We start from the raw sequence: 17,488 nt of genomic DNA on the forward strand, positions 1-17,488 counted from the left end.
GGCAGACTGGTTCGAGAAGATAGAAAGGCAACAGTATCTCAAATAACCAACCAAAATATCTGAGGAATGTTTCCAACACCTTGTTCAAAGTATGCCATGAAGAATTAAGGCAGTTCTGAAGGCAAAAGGGGGTCGAACCTTTTACTAGCAAGGTGTACCTAATAAAGTGGCTGGTGAGTGTATGTATTAATATTTGTGTATCAATTTTCATAATTTGACTAACCCTTTTTCACAGTAGCTATAAAATGTGAAGGCAACCCATTTTGAAGACTCCAGCAGTTCTATAAGCTACTCAGTACTTAGTATGTTTTTTGGGCCAAGACCTTTGTACTTCTTCTCAAGTTGTTTTTGGGAAGGTACTTTAAACTGAGCCAGTACTTTACCCCAGTATTAATACTCTCTTGGATTTAGGCTACTGCACCAACCTCTGCTATAGCACCTGCAGAAAGAGGCTAAATACCTTATCATTTAGAGGTCCCAGTTACATTTGGAGGAAATGGGCACTGGACAGAATACATCAGCCTTGGAACATTTTATGATAACTACAAGGAATGTTTTCATTACTTACAATGAAGTACTAATACGAAACATGGAATTCCAAAAGCCATTGGCAAACTACAAAATGACAAGATCTCCACAGAGGTTTATTGCTTTAAATTCCCTGACCTTCTCCACATCATGTTTTGTGGCATTCTTCCTCTCCTCTCCTCTCCTCTCCTCTCCTCTCCTCTCCTCTCCTCTCCTCTCCTCTCCTCTGGAGTTGGTTCAATAGTTGAAGCTCTTTTGTTTCCCTGTACTCTCTCTGCAGTTCAGCAGCTATTTTTGACTCCATCGGCAGCCACCACCGAGGAAGATCCAAATAAAGAGATCTTTCCAAGTGTCACATCTGTGACCACACATCTGTCAGCAACACACACTCGTCTCTCGCTCTCTCTCCATATCGCTGCTGCTGACAGGAGCTTGATGTTTTAGGCAAACTCTAAATAGCACCTCAAATATTCAAATGTCCCACTCTGAGATGCGATGCCAACACATTCAACCCAGAATTTACTGTTTACTTACATTGCGTCTGCATTTTGTCTATGAAACGAGTTCAGAATATACAAGTCTTTGGGCCTGTCAGCAGCTTCCGCACTCAAGTTTAATTACAGTAGATTATTGCTGTGCTTCCTTTTCCTTACCCAACACTCAGAGAGTGTGTTTGCATATAGACCAAGAGGCTTGGAATAAATTGGATGAGTTTGACCCGAGAGGATTAAAGTAATGAGTGTCTGAAATTCACAAGATGTGCTTTTTTTTAAAGCAGCTTCATCATTTCTGACTTTGTAATCTGATACATAGACTGTGTTTATCAGCATGATAGCTTGTTTTTATTTAAGTGGGAGTTTGATAAAAGAGCCTGTAAATAGACACATGGGCACAAATACACAAATAGATATAAAAAAATTGCTATAGAAAGGTCAGAATTCCAATGCACTGAGGCTGCAGTGTGCAATATAATCTCTTATAGCCAATGCACAACTTATTGTGTAAAATCAGAGACCACCTTTCCTTTAGTTTATTTTAATTCCCAGACAAAACATGTCCAATAAGTACATGTCATTCATTTTCAGGAAATGTGTCTGTGGTAAATTAGAGATTAGACAATTTGTCACCATCAGTTAAATAGCACTTAAACCCTTTGTCTTTGAGAGAGAGAGAGCTACACTCTTGTTTAAGATGTGAACAAATTTTCACAATATTTTTTATTATATATTTTTTGAGTTTACAGAAATTAGTTTGTAACAGAACAAGTTGAGAATATCTCTCACCACAGCAGTATCGGAGGAGGGTTAACATACTCTATGAATTTAAATAAATGAAAAGTGAAATTGGGCAAAATAAAATAGAATATAAAGCAATACAACAATACAAATATGATACAAGAAGGAAACTTAACAATTACAATTACAGATCATCCAGCATTTTCCAGACTGATGATCAGATTTCACAGATTTTTCATTTTTCAAAAGTAAGTTTCTCCAATGGAAGAAGGTTCGACACCTGTGTCAGCCACATGTTGAGTGAGGGAACATCTGGAGATATCCACAACAGTAAGATGCATTTTTTTCTAGATATGATAATGCTCCCAATAGGCTTGATTGTCATTTATAACCATATCAGGGCTATAGTTCAAAAGATATAAACATGGTGACATATCGAAGCTTTTATCCAATATTTTCATAACAACTTGATGAACATCTCTCCAAAATGTTTGAATTTTTATACATTCCAAAACATATGCATAACTGTACCCTGATCAGTATTGCACTTAAGACATAGTGGAGATATACTTTTGAACATCTTATGAAGGCATCTAGGAGTTAGGTAGGATCTGTAGAAAAATGTAAAATTCTGCTCTTGGATATTGACAGAGGTGCATCTGGGAAATATTTTCTTATGGATATTGTTCCATGTATCATCATCAAATGTAATAGAAAGATCCCTCTCCCAAACATACCTTAATGAATCATAGCATGAAATACTGGTATTAGACAGAGTAGAGTATATAAAAGAAATTCTGCACAAGAAGCCATTCTCCACATCAGTCAACTCGCTGCAGAATTTATTATCCTTACATAGGAAATCTACAAAATGGCGCAACTGCAGATACAGAAATCTGAGTTTGGGACCTTAAACTGAGTTCATATCTGCTCAAATGTCATTAAACCTTGATTATATATACAGGACAGATCTATTATTCCAGACATAAACCAACTACGTAAACCTATATTTCTTAGCTGAGAGGGAAAGTCTGGGTTGAGGATAATTGGAGAGTACAGTGAAATGTAGCTTGGGATTTTCAAGTATTGTCTAACGTCCTTCCAAGCCAAAAGTGTGTTATAAACAGTGTACTTATCTTTTACAGTGTGGCATTTTTCTACAGAGCTAATAAATGGGAGAGAGCTTAACTCAAGTGGCTTGCAAAATGAAGATTCGATTTCAACCCATCTGGAATTGTGCCTGTCTAGAAACCAAGATGTCATTTGTTTAATTTGTGCTGACCAGTAATAAAGTTGGAAATTAGGTAGAGAGGCACCTCCCTGTTTTTTGGGTTTGATAAGTTTTGAGAATTTAACATGAGGTTTCTTTCTATTCCATATATACTCTATTATGCTAGCATTTATATTCTTTAAAAAGCTGGAAGATTTGTAGCAAGGAAGAGTTTGAAAACAGTAATTAAGTTGAGGTAGTACATTCATTTTTATGACATTGATTCGGCCAAAAAACGAATTCGGGAGGTCAGTCCAGACACGCAGATCTTGTTCAATTTTGCCCCAAAGTGGTGGATAATTGGCAGTGAATAAATCATCCAATTTGGGTGTGATAAATATGCCAAGATATCGGAATCCCGTATCAGTGATTCGAAAAGGAGATAACTGTTGTATATCAGCACCCTGATATTCATGGTTAAGGCCAATGATTTACTAAGATTAATTTTATAGTCAGAAACTAAACTATAGTCTGATATCAAATCTTGGATGGCCTTAACAGAAACGCTTGGGTTAGATAAATACAAGAGGACACCATCTGCATAAAGAGAAATACTGTAACGGTGGGGAGCGAGGAGGCAGACGCATATGCAGAGATAAGCGATGTTTATTAAGGGCAAATCCAGAGTCATAGTCTAAACGGTCCAGGGTTATAGAGCCAACACGCATAGAATGGGGGGCAGACATGACGAAATGAACACTGAATCAAATGACCCAAACAATCAGAACATCTAACATCAAACACGATCAAACAGTACATCCAAACAGTTCAAACAAAGACCAGTAACCAGACAGGGGAAAACACAGGCTTTAAATACATAAGGGTAAATGAGGGACAGGTGGAAACACAGGTGGAGACAATCAGGGGTGGAGTCATGAAATGAGGGGGCTTGACTAAAAACCCAAACAAATATACATGGGCCAAACCAAAACAAACACACATGGACCGGACTGGGAGGGGCCAATCGTGACAAATACGATAATCTTCTCCACCAATCATGATGCCAGAAGAGAGTGTACTACCTCTGACTGTCTGGGCTAAGGGTCCAATTACTAAGGAAAAAAGAAGAGGAGAGAGCGGGCACCCCTGGCAACAGCCCCTGCCTACTGGGAACATTTCAAAAAATGAAATGAAAAATGAAAAATTGTTAGTATCAACTATGGCAGCTGGGTGTGAGTAAAGTGATTTAATCATATTAATGAAAACTGATCCCATGTTGGCTTTCTCCAATACCGTGAATAAGAAATCCTAGTGGACCCTTTCAAATGCTTTTTCAGCATCTAGAGAAACAATCAATGCAGGATCCATGCATAAGATTATGTTCATAAATGTGGTGGAGTACGGGCATGAGAATTGGTGATAACTCAGGCCAGAATTTCCTATAAAACTCCACAGAATATCCATCCAGTCCTGGGGCTTTGCCCGAAGGCATAGACTGAATCGCTTCCCAGACCTCCTTCTCAGTGAATGGCGCAGCAAGGTCCATTTTTTCGGTGTCCGTAACTGCTTGAAAAAGAAATCTGATCCAGATAGGCTTCAATATTTGTACTGCCTTCGGGCTGTGATGAGTAGAGATTTTTATAAAAATCTCTAAAAGTTTCATTGATTAAATGTGGGTCATATGTAACGTTATCGTTGTTCATTCTGATTTCTTTTATGGATTTCTCAGTCTGGTTCGCCTTTAGCTGACAAGCCAACAATCTACTCAGCCTGTTTCCATACTCATAGAATTTTTGCTTAGTTAAGAAAATAAGTTTCTTTATATAATCTGTGTAATGGAGGTTAAACTGAGCCCTTGCCTTAACCAACTTGTTCCAATTAATTTGATTAGGTGTTTGTTTATGCTGCTGTTCTAAACGAAGAATCTCATTCTGCAGTACATCGTCTCTCTTCCTGTGATTTTTTTAATAAAGGAGCTCTAGCTAATTATATGGCCATGGATAGTTGCCTTAGCAGCATCCTAAATTGTGCATGGGGACACTGGAGAATGCTGATTTTCTGACCAGTAATATTTTATTGAACCCCAAATTGATTCACAGAAAGCGTTATTGTTCAACAGTGATAGGTTAAATTTCCAGTTTTTAATCTTTGGCAAGGTTACATTAAAATTACAATTCAAATAAACTGGACTATGATCAGAGAGTAAAATAGGACATTTTTGTCCATCCTTTCACTGTGAGAAGACAAGTCACTGCTATGGGTCTGAGAGGATGTGCAGCTCTCAAGAAGCCTCACTGACAAAAGGAAAAATACAAATAAACTTCGCAAGTCAAGCAAAGAAGCTCCTGGTGTTTTCAGAACAATGGACTGATGACTCCATTTAGGAATTTAGAACCTTTTTGCCAACTGTGTTTGCACACTGTGGAATTAGACTTCCACATTTAACCCATCCATGTAGTGAAACACCCACATGCATGGATTCACACTAGTGAACACACACACTAAGGGGCAGTGAGCATACTTGCCCAGAGCGGTGGGCAGCCCTATCCACGGCGACCGGGGAGCAATTGGGGGTTAGGTGACTTGCTCAAGAGTACTTCAGTAATGGACTGTCAGCCGAGGGGATCGAACAGGCAAAATGTCCGATCACAGGGCTGGTTCCCTAACCTCCAGCCCCCGACTGCCCCAGAGTCCAGGTCTCAATGTCACTGGATGTGTATGGGTTTACTTGAATTGTGAGAAGCAGAAAATGCAACCAACTTCTAAGATTGAACTTTATAGAAATGGGAAAACAAAGATCCCTGCAGATTTCTTTAAAAACTGAATGCAGGTCTCTTGAAAAGAATGTATTTAGTCATTGAGACTTCTGTGTAATTTTCTGTTAAATTTATGCTTTTTGTTTTCTTTTCCTGTTGCTGAAAAATGAACGGATAAGCATAGAAATATCAGGCTGAAGGGTTTTCATGACTTTCATGCTGCCTTGTCATATTAGCATGTCTTAGTTCTCTCAAATAGCTGTCTCTCTCTATGTTTCAGATTACAGACGATGGTCTCTATGGTGGCCTCCCTCTAGCTGAGATGAATATAATTCATCTTCATTTCTCTCATTCTTTCATTGGATGAGAGGAGCAAAATTCACTGTCACGCTCTCTTAAAAACAAAGGTGCCAAAAAGGTTCCTTTGGAGTGATGCCACTGGAGTTGTTCTCTTTTCAATTAATTGGACTTAAGTAAATCAATTTAAAATAAGATTTTTCTGCATTTTCCTCCTTTCTTTTCTTTTTCTTAATACCATTTCATCCCCTTAAAATAATAGATCTATCTGGATTCTGAGCAGTTTTGAGACACTGAGCTTCAAACATTTTGCATTCCAAATAGCAGAACTAACACGTGGAACACATCTCTTTCATACATGAAAGTGACAGACACCCTAAATGTATTCTAAAATGTACAATATCAAAATCATTTCAAATTTTTCCAAGTTTTTTGTTACAGTCAGATGCAGATAGAACCTTAGAATCCTAAGAACTCACTTCCTGTTTGGAATTACAAGGTTTTATCAGGCAAAACTTAAATAAACACAATGAGTTTACCTGTAATTTATTTTAAAACATAAAATTAGTGCCGTAGGGGTGTTTACATTATCAGAAAGATAAACTGAATGCTTTCTATGACAGTTATTTTTATTAGTTATATATTTTTTGACATTTAGTTCTTGTTTTAGGACAAATAAACTTTTTCCTATTCAAAAAGGCATTGCAGATGAAGTATAAAGGTCACAGCTAAATATTTTGTCCAATGCAGAGGTCAGAACCATTCATTTAAGTTTCCTTTAGTTTAGACAGTAACCAGCTACTGTAATGAACTGTGACAGCAAATACGTGTAGCAGACAGTCTAAAGGTAGTATGAGCTTTTGTTTTATATCAAAAATGTGACTCTAATGCAACAAAATGTCACATTTTGGGAAAAAGTGTTTATGTTGTAATTCAGACCCATCAATTCAAATGTTCACTATTTAATTACCTTTAAGGCTTAATGTTTATACATTTTAAGATAATAATACTTAGAACTGCAAGAAGACAGGCACAGCTTCAGCAACGTGTTTTCATGTTTCATAAAATATTCTAAACTTTTCCCACAGTCACTGAGCAGTGCAGCGATATGACAAAGAAGCAGAGCCTTTTGTGTGTATTCAAAGTGCTGATTGGCTCACAGATCGAGCCTTATAGAACTTTTACTTTGGAGACTTTTTGTTATCTAGATAAAGAGCTCAAAATGGGCGGCATGATGGCGCAGTGGGTAGCACTGTCGCCTCACAGCAAGGAGGGCCTGGGTTAGATTCCCCGGCCAGGTGACCGGGGTCCTTTCTGTGTGGAGTTTTCATGTTCTCCCTTGTCAGCGTAGGTTTCCTCCCACAATCCAAAGACATGCAGTCAGGCCACTTGGACATGCTATATTGCCCCTAGGTGTGAGTGAATGTGTCTGTCTGCCCTGTTATTGACTAGCGACCTGTCCAGGGTGTATCCTGCCTTCCGCCCAATGACCGTTGGGTTAGGCTCCCGCAACCCTGAGGGAGAAGCAGCTTAGAAAATGTGTGTGTGTGAGTTCAATTTTCAATGAGTTGAATTTTCCTGCCTCCTTTGATATTGTGTGAACATTTGATATTGTGTGAACATTATTTTTAAAACAGATCACTCAAAATGTTAAATTTTACGTTAACCCACATGTTAAGAATGTCCTCTTTTTACTCTTGTAATGTTTTGGTGATACAAGCTGGTCTTAGGAAGGTGATGAAAAATGGACAGGTTGGCTTCTTTAGATGTATCACCCCGTTTTAGATGCTGTTCTCTCCTCTCTCATGAAATAAGATTGACCCTCGCACCCTTAAAAGGTTGGAGGAGGACTTGAAGGACATTCAGAGGCTTCTACCTTTGCTTCAAATATAAATGGACAGAATGTACAGGTAAATTCCTCCACAAAGAAATCCACAAAACTTCCTCTGCAATTGGCAGGTTTCGTCTTGGTCCAGACTCTACAGGCCCATTCTCGATTTGTGTGGTCACCCTGTTACATCATCTGTGCGAATCTCAGTCCAGCGGTTTCGCCAATCAGTTGTCAAAGAGGACGGAATTGGATTTTCGAAGAATGACCATCCTCTTTTTGTACCTTTTGAACAGGTCTCCTCACATTACCACCCAAAGCACTCAAAGTACCACATGATAGCAATGTGGGGAGGAAGAGCTGATATATAACTGATTCAAGACTTTAATCCAAGAATTTCCCACAAAATTTTCATGTTCTTCATATCTACACTACCGGTTAAAAGTGCAGGGACACCTTGATTTCCTTTGAAATTAACATTTTCTCTTATTATTCATTTAGTAAGAAAAGACACCTGTGAAGTTTGGTTAACATAAACAGGCACTTTGGGTATATTTAGCTTCAACACTCTTCATGTTTATTAAAGCACATTGTATGAAGAGCAAGTTTTGCCTTAATAATGATCTGATAGTTATCTTTTATTTTATATCATTTCTATTGTTACAGTTTTTTATTTAACATTGTTAAATAAATTGTTAACAAGCATTTTCAATACCATGTTCTCCTTTTTAAATATCTTCAGCACTTCAACACTTTATTTGGACCAAGCCATTAACTATTTTTTCATTGACTGAATACAGCGTGCAATTATTTACAGAATTCATTCATGCACTTCTCTTAGATTTTACTAAAACTAAATATTACTGTAGCTCAGTTGGCAAATGCTTACATGCATTATTGCAAATCTGTTACACTTCACTGTGAAGCCTAACATGAAAATAAATTTCATATGAATTTGCACAACGTCACACATACTATGGACTACATTTAATACCTAAGAAAATATAATAACTATAGGGACAAACTGCAGACTGACTGAAAGTAAATGGGCTAATAAGAGTTGCTTTCTCTCTCAGATGAATTTCTAACCAGGTGTTGACTTTCTATAGAAGGTGTTAGAATACAAAACAAAACTTCAGAGAAAATAATTCTTAATGGAAAAGTGTATCTTATGGCAACCATTATAAACTGTTTTAATGCGATTGCTCTTTGATTGACAAAGAAGTCTTATTGGAATCACACTACTGTTGATGATTTGATGAAATTAGTTTAGTTTTGAATGTTTTTGTGTTTTTTGGACGTTGTTGGGGGCTTTGGGGTGTTTTGTCAAAATGTGTGTAAAAATCTGTGAAAGCACATGTTGAAATGTTTTTAGTCCAAAGAAGCACCTGAAAAGTTTGACACAAATTTGATAAGGGATCCAAAGGCAGGAGTCAATGATAGTATATGGGCTTGCTCTCTCTTGGTGGGTAGGATGGCCCTCTCTCTCCCCCATCACTCAGGGTCATGTTGTCTGTTAGTTGAAGTAACAGAATTGGTGGTTAGTGTTCTTCTCCAAGCGTGTTGAGCTGTACAATAATGTTGCTTAATCAGCAGTACAAAGAAATGTGGGGGATTCATGTGACTGCCAGCCTTCACCCATATTATTAGCATCATATGATAGAGGGAAACCTCTGAGTGTAATTGAACATGATTAAGTCAGGGAGGAAAAAATTGGCTGAAATAAATAAATAAAATAAAAGAAGTGTGCCTTGACTATTCCCAGAATAGCATACAAATCACATCAACAATGACTGGTGAAAAAGAAAAAAAAAAAAAAAAAAGCAATTTTCCTCAAAATAAATGTTCCGTTAAAAAAAGCCTGGATTATCTTTGATGTGTTCATTTAAATTGACACGAAAAATTCAAATTTTGTATTAAAAAGCTGAACAACTTGATATCAAACTTTAGATGAGATTCTGAATGTGCAACAAAAGCCAATTGTTTTATTGCCTTATTGATAAAATAAGATGCACTAAACTGTTTGCTTCCCTTATTTTTTGTGTTTTGAAGTTTCTTGCATATTTTGTAAAGCTCTGATCCTGCTCCAGATACATAAACTCATAATTTGAAGGGCTACCACAGATTTGCCTCTGCATTGTGCATAGATTTTAAGAGGCCGCCTGAGGAAAGGGAAGGTTTACTCAGGGCCAGTACCCTGTTAGCTTTTAGGACATCATGTATTACAAAAAGTGCCCAGCGTGTAATTTTGAGTAGTAGCAAAAATCCCTTTGTCCTTATCTTTACTCAGGCCTTTTATAATCCACAGAAGTAGGGTAGCAGGCCTCCAACCTGCTTTTAACCAATGTCATCGACCCATATGCCAGCACCGTCCCAGGAGCTCTAACAATGATGGGAATAATAATGCAGTGCAAACGTGCGTTAGCAAAAATGCCAACCGCTGGCACGCAAACGGCATTTGCGAGTGGCAGATGTCAGAAGGCTTTGGTGGCAGGATTTCACGGCAAGCTGAAAGCTCTAATACGGATGTGTGGTAGTTACTGAATGTCAGAGTGCACTACTGCAGTGCCTGCCAAAAAGCACAGCAGCACTGACCGCAACCTACAAGAAAGTTCTCCAACATCTCCACTGATTTTGAATTGTAAAATAAATACAAATAAGCTAAAATATAAATAATCACTTTAGAATCTATGGATCACAAGGGTCGTCATGTAAAGATTTTTTTGCATCTTCATTTTCCCCAACATTTTATCGTTGCTTTGCTTTCTGACTTGCTTTAGCATACTTAGCTTACATGGCCAAAACATGGCCAAAATCCGTCCTAATCCTGTGTAGCCTGAAATACCACTATGAAAACATTTTAATTTGTTTTTTTTTTTCTTTTCCTCTCTATTACTAGATGTCATTCTCATAAAAAGAGAGCAAAGATTCTGGTTAAAAAGGAGAGAAAATGAGGAGAGGAGTGACACAGCTGAGGCAGAGACAAGGCTGTGGCCTGCAGTTCACATGGCAGTGAAGGGAGATTCATTACTGTATCGTTTGACCCAAACAAGCCCACAGCAGATTATCCCTGCAGCTCCAGAAAAGACAGCAGCACCAGGCCATCCGCAAATAGCCTAGAGACAGCAGAGCCATCTCCCCTTCACTCCCAATGTGGCATAATGCTATGTGATTGGTGGAAAGTATCTACAAAGTTGTCACTTACTGACTGAGAATTTTTCTTACTGTGCTAATGAAGCCACCAACACAGACCAGTCGGACCAGGCCTACTTCTCAGCATCATCGAGAATAAATAGGGAGTGCAGGTCCAGTCATGAAATTTTCTTTATGCATTATTTTTATAATGTCTGTTTAGATTTAACAATTTAGTTTGTTTCTATTATTATTATTATTATTATTATTATTAGTTATTATTAGTAGTAGTATTAGTATTAGAATTACTATTATTGTGTATGTGACTGTACATGTCTGTCTGCCTGTCCAGGGTGTATACTGCCTTCCGCCCAATGACCGCAGGGATAGACTCTAGCTCCCCCATGACCCAGAAAGATAAGCAGTTTAGAAAACGTGTGTGTGTGTTATGAGTGTTGCAAGTAGTATTAGAAACAGCAGCAGCAGTAGAAATAGTTTTAGTAGTAGTAATATGAGTGGTAGTTTAATAGTAATAGTAGTTGTTAAGTGGTAGTAGTAGCAGCATAAGTGGTGGTTTAATAGTAGGAGTATGAGTAGCAGTAATATGAGTAGTAGTTTATTGTTAGTAGAAGTAGTTTATTAGTGGTTTAGTAGTAGTAGTTTAGTAGTACTAGTTAAGTAGCAGTAATATGATTAGTAGCTTATTGTTAGTAGAAGTAGTTTATTAGTGGTTTAGTAGTAGTAGTTTAGTAGTACTAGTTAAGTAGCAGTAATATGAGTAGTAGTTTATTGTTAGTAGAAGTAGTTTATTAGTGGTTTAGTAGTAGTAGTTTAGTAGTACTAGTTAAGTAGCAGTAATATGAGTAGTAGTTTATTGTTAGTAGAAGTAGTTTATTAGTGGTTTAGTAGTAGTAGTTTAGTAGTACTAGTTAAGTAGCAGTAATATGAGCGGAGGTTTAATGGTAGTAGTAGAAGTAGTTCAGTAGTGGTCCAGCAGTAGTAGTAGTCTATTATCAGTAGTAGTTAGATCGTACCAGTGGGTGATAGTTTAGTAGTACCAGAAGTAGTTTAGCAGTAACCGTAGTAGTAGTAGTAGTAGTTTAATAGCAGTAGTGGAGCTCTTAAAGTTACGCGCAACTTTATTTTCCAGACATTTGTGGGATTATATTTTTAAAATCTCAGCTTTATCAAGCTTGATGCTTTAATTATGTATGTTTTTGAGAAAAGTGTGAAGTAAATAATTAATACTCGTGATAAAGACAAAACTGTACACATGACAGAAAACAGGAGGGAAAACAATGCCATATTTTTCTGCACTACTAGAAACCCCAGTATGATATTCTTAATATTTTGATCTTTTCCAGTTCTGCATTCTCATTTCAGCCCTGCAATCACTGGGCCAAAAGAGGCTGAGGGAAGGCAAGCTATCTATCAGGACAAGCCCCAATCATTCAAGCTGAAGCTATTTTTGACTCAGGTCTGGAGGCCTGTGACTGTTTGGATCTTTGACCTTGTTGCAGTGTGGCGCGCTGTTAAGGCTGCCTGCGGGACAAGACTCAGAAACAGACAAGACACACACACACACACACACACACACGCACACACACACAAACACACACATACACACACACACACACACACACACAAATACACACCAATGTGTAATAATAAAACGCTCCATCAGTGTAATATATTTGTATGTATCTATATGTCATAACAATACGTATGTGTATTTATATATCACTGCTGTCTGAACAAAACCTTGTATCCCTGCATTTTTCAGTTTTTGACATAATTTGAAAATGCCTGTTGCCCTTTACCTTGTCTATAAGTTTCATGATGAATGGACCAAAAGAAACGGCCCAAAATTAACTTGGAAAAAGTCTGTTTCCATTGACCTACATTTAAAGTACAGCAGTTATTTTTTCTTTCTCCTGTAAAGTTATCATTTTGGGGATATGAGGTTTTGTTCAGACAACAGTGATATTTTGGACTTGGACTTTGAAGTCCAAGACTGGGCTTAAACTCTCTGCCTTGTTAAATTGTTTAATGCATGGTTTTTATATACATATTCATGTGCAATTACCAACATATAGCTCAATAATAATTCCCATTTGTACTGAGTAAACATAACTACCTATATAATAAGATTAGATGATATATTTATCTATATGAAATAACAATAGCAATGAAAAACACTTTTTTTTAAACAATGAAACATTTGGGCCTATTATTCCTACAAAGTCTGGACATTTGTGTCCTGAAAATATATGTAAACACACACACACACACACACACACACACACACACACACACACACACACACACACACACACACACACACACACAAACACACACTCCCCTCAGCTAGCCTGGTGTCACCTGAAGAGAATCCTCAGTAATTATAATAGACAATCTAAAACAAAGGCTTTTCAGTGTGAATGAGTTGGTGCGGCAGTAAGGGAAGGTTAGCTGAAGGGGGAATTCTAATTAGGCAGATGGTGAAGTGCTCTTGGGGCAGAGTTAGACACTTCCGCTTTCACTGCCTGCCAATGCCATACCTGAGCTGCTGAATCTCATGTGTCTCCTTACAATCACAAAAGGAAGCGTGTGTGTGTGGAGGGCAGGTAAGAGGTGTGGACTGGCCATAGCCGAGAGAGAAAGAGAGTGAGAGAAAGAACGGAGAGGGAAACATGGATTGCATTACAATGAGAATGAACTGAACCAGGTGTAACTAGGTGTTTTAACAGGGTTGCCCTATTTAATATAACCATAATATCTACATACATGTGTGTATATACTGTTTATTGTATGTATGGTATGCATACATAATATGTCACATACATCGGAATTGGTGTCACAATGTGATGGTGATTGTCAGTTTAGGGATGCAGTTGTCAAATATTTTCATTTCTGAATATTTCATCAAATATTCAAATATGCTATAAATTTGAAATCTGAAGACAGTTAGAAGGTGATTAGTTAGTGCTAGTGTTTATCCTAATAAACAAAACTCTGTTTCCTGTCAGATACAATTCTATCAGTCCAACTTTTACTATTATTATCTAGGAACAGTTCAAAATACACAGAAACTAAACAAACAGTTTCTGTAAATACTGCTACTGTCTGGTTATTTTTGTGTTGTTTTAATTTTAAGACAATCAGAACAGAACAAGTCATTTAAAAGAGCTGTGTTAAGTTTGTTGGACATTGTTTTAGCATCACATCGCTCAGGAAGTTTGGGTTCATTAACTTTAATAATGAAAACTTAAATGTAATATTGTGCCGTCCGCCAGGCAGCATGGTGGTGTGGTAGGTAGTGCTGTCGCCTCACAGCGAGGAGGGTCTGGGTTCGATTCCCTGGCTGGGTGACCGGGGTCCTCTCTGTATGGAGTTTGCATGTTCTCCCCGTGTCTGTGTGGGTTTCCTCCGGGTTCTCCAGTTTCCTCCCGCAGTCCAAAGACATGCAGTCAGGCCAATTGGACATGCTAAATTGCCCCTGGGTGTGAGTGTGTGAGTGACTGTCTGTGTCTGTCTGTCTGCCCTGTGATGGACTGGCGACCTGTCCAGGGTGTATCCTGCCTTCTGCCTGATGACTGCTGGGATAGGCTCCAGCACCCCCCCGCTACCCTGAGGGAGAAGCGGCTTGGAAAATGGATGGATAAATGTAATACTGTAATACTGTTCAAAAGTTTAGGTGTACTGCTGTGTGGTTTGGGCTCAATGCTCTACAACTTCAAATTTTCAAATGTAAAGCTGCAGACAATTACATAATAACTGAGACAGTTGTATAATGCTGAGAATACATTTTTAGAATATAAGAAATATATTCATAATAATGGCAAATATTTGTCATATTTGAAATGCAGTCATCAAATCTCAAGCTGATAAAGTATGAAGTAATGAATACAAATAAATCTTTATAATATATTATTTATCATTTAATAACTTTTTAGTATTTCCTCCCAAAAAGTAAAATGAAATAATAGCTAGAATTAATATAACAAGTTATTATAAACTTTTAAATTCACTACCGTATTTTCAGAAAACATTCTGATGTTGAAGTTTATTAATACTTCCTAGCATTTTATACCACATACAGTACCGCCCAAAAGAAACTGTACCCCAAAAAAAAAGTTTTAAATTATTTATCTTGGCAGTAACTGTTTTTTGCTAGTAAAACATTTGATTATAACATCAGAATACACACAAATAAACATCTAGTGAAATGTAAAAATAAATTTTTGCTTGTCTTTAAAATTATGAAAAAGTACTAGACTGTTGATTAGAAATTTACAGTTCCTAAATTCTCAGTGCGCTCCAGCCATTGCATGGATTTAAATCCATAAGCAGCAAACTTGATTACATTTAATGAAGGACTGATTAGATAAACTAGGTGTAGGATGATAACTGTAAATACTGGACTGAGCTTTGGTCAATGCTTTGCTGATTAACACATCCACAATTTTTAGCACATGGTTTCTATTTGAAGAGTTAAAAATATTGGAAGAAATAAAACATCAAATATAAAATGAACCATAACTTTTGTACAGCGAACATTTTATCTTTTATCATTTTTTCCAAATATGTTAGATTAAGTAAATAAACAATGCTTGTGTAGTATAACGAGCAGAAGTGTGTTCTCTGTAGAGGATGTTTTCACTTATTTACACTTAGAAATTCAACAAAACATTTTAATGTGAACTTCTGCATGACTGTATGTATTGAACAAATAACTTCTTACTGCTCAGATAAAAGGCTTTAAACTTAAAGCCTTTGTATGTGCAATGTATGTGTGTACAATGAACATCACTTTTGCCACAATGCTTCTGGGAAAAGAAGACAAAGGAATAGAATAATAATGTTTTATTTGATACTTTTTAATGATATCCATTTTGTGTGCTTATCGTCAGTCCTTTCTGTAGAGGCCCCCATCAACAAAGCCAGCCACAGACAGCAGTGCAGCTACATGGTGGAGGTGAGTGAACTGTCCCCAAAAAATCTGCACTTCAACTCAACACACCTCTGTATCAGACTTATTGCTATTTCCCATGGTTTTCAATTAAAAAAAAAACATATATAATGATATATCTAATATATTGTCCCCTTGCTCACAGATGTTTGTGATTTTCTCTTTTTTTTGCTACCTTTTTGTGGGTGACCATCACATCAATTCAGGACAAAATAATTAAAAAAAATAAAATGCCAAATGGTGAAATGCCCACTAGTCACTCATGTAAAAAAATACAGTGCTAACAACAACCATTAATGATCAAAATTCTGAACACTGAAATGGTGTCATCAAACACCACTACAAAAACATAAAATGAATACAGAAAAATAAATAGGTTCTATGGAAATATATATGTCTGTACTGTATAGAAATCTGTTTACATAAATACACATCACCATTAATAACTGACATTATGCTTGAATGAGTAAATGACATATGTTTGAAAAATGGAGCCAAGAAAAGCAAGGAGTCAGCGAGTTAGAGCCCTCATCTGCCCCCTGTCAAAAACCACCCGAGGCCCAGAAGATTCCGGGGAGTCGCTGTGAATTCACACTCCTTTCTCAGGATTATTCCTACTGACACACACCAGCACCCTTTCAGCCAGCCTATAAATGGATCATAGCCAAAACAACTTAATCTTTTAATCTGTACGTCTAGCAGTAGGCCTACACAGTCAAATTGCCAGTGTTGTTATCTAATCTTACGGAGGTAAATGGAATCCAATCCGACCCTGTAGGGGTACGTTTAGCGCCGCAGAGCTGATTTGAAGGTAGTGAGTTTAGAGTGTGGAGTCTTGCCAAGACACGACATTCCTCCCAGAGTCTGGGAAAAGTTACCTGCACATGTCCAATCAGCACAGGACCAATATAACACTCAGTGACCTACTGATCTTTAACCCCATAATCTATGGGTCTGTATGTGGGCCTAAACTTCAGTTCCTCACTCTTATAACAATATGCATTTGATAGTAATTAAGACATAAGTCATAGATGTTAATGGGTGAGTTTTAGGATTAATAACTGAGTAATTTTGGGTTTATGGGATTTTTCCAAAGTTTGGGTGCCCATGTAAAACAGCTCCTGATCATGCACCACTGCCAAGTGCTCATTCAAAGACATAACCTAGAATCCATAACATGATCAGAGCAAGACCCTTAAAGAGGAATTCAACTAATTTAGCAAAATGTTATTTAAAAGATATAAAGTAATTTGGGTTGTTTTGATGTAAAATTCGCCATTTAAGAAAACCTTACCAAGTCAGAATTGTTTACAACAGTGTTGACAGGAACTAGACACCTGGAGCATTTAATGCTTATAAAGGCTTCCTCGACTGGTTTAACAAATTCATGTTTACAATTGTTTTACAATGTTTTTGGTCTCAAACATTTAAATACATTTCACTGCTGTCAAAACTTCGTATCTCCAAAATTGTAACTTTACAGGAGAAGGAAAAACATACTTTATTTTTAATGCATGTCAATGGAACAAA

This window comes from Pygocentrus nattereri, chromosome 7 (genome assembly GCF_015220715.1).
Source record: "Pygocentrus nattereri isolate fPygNat1 chromosome 7, fPygNat1.pri, whole genome shotgun sequence".
In the NCBI taxonomy this organism is placed as follows: domain Eukaryota; kingdom Metazoa; phylum Chordata; class Actinopteri; order Characiformes; family Serrasalmidae; genus Pygocentrus; species Pygocentrus nattereri.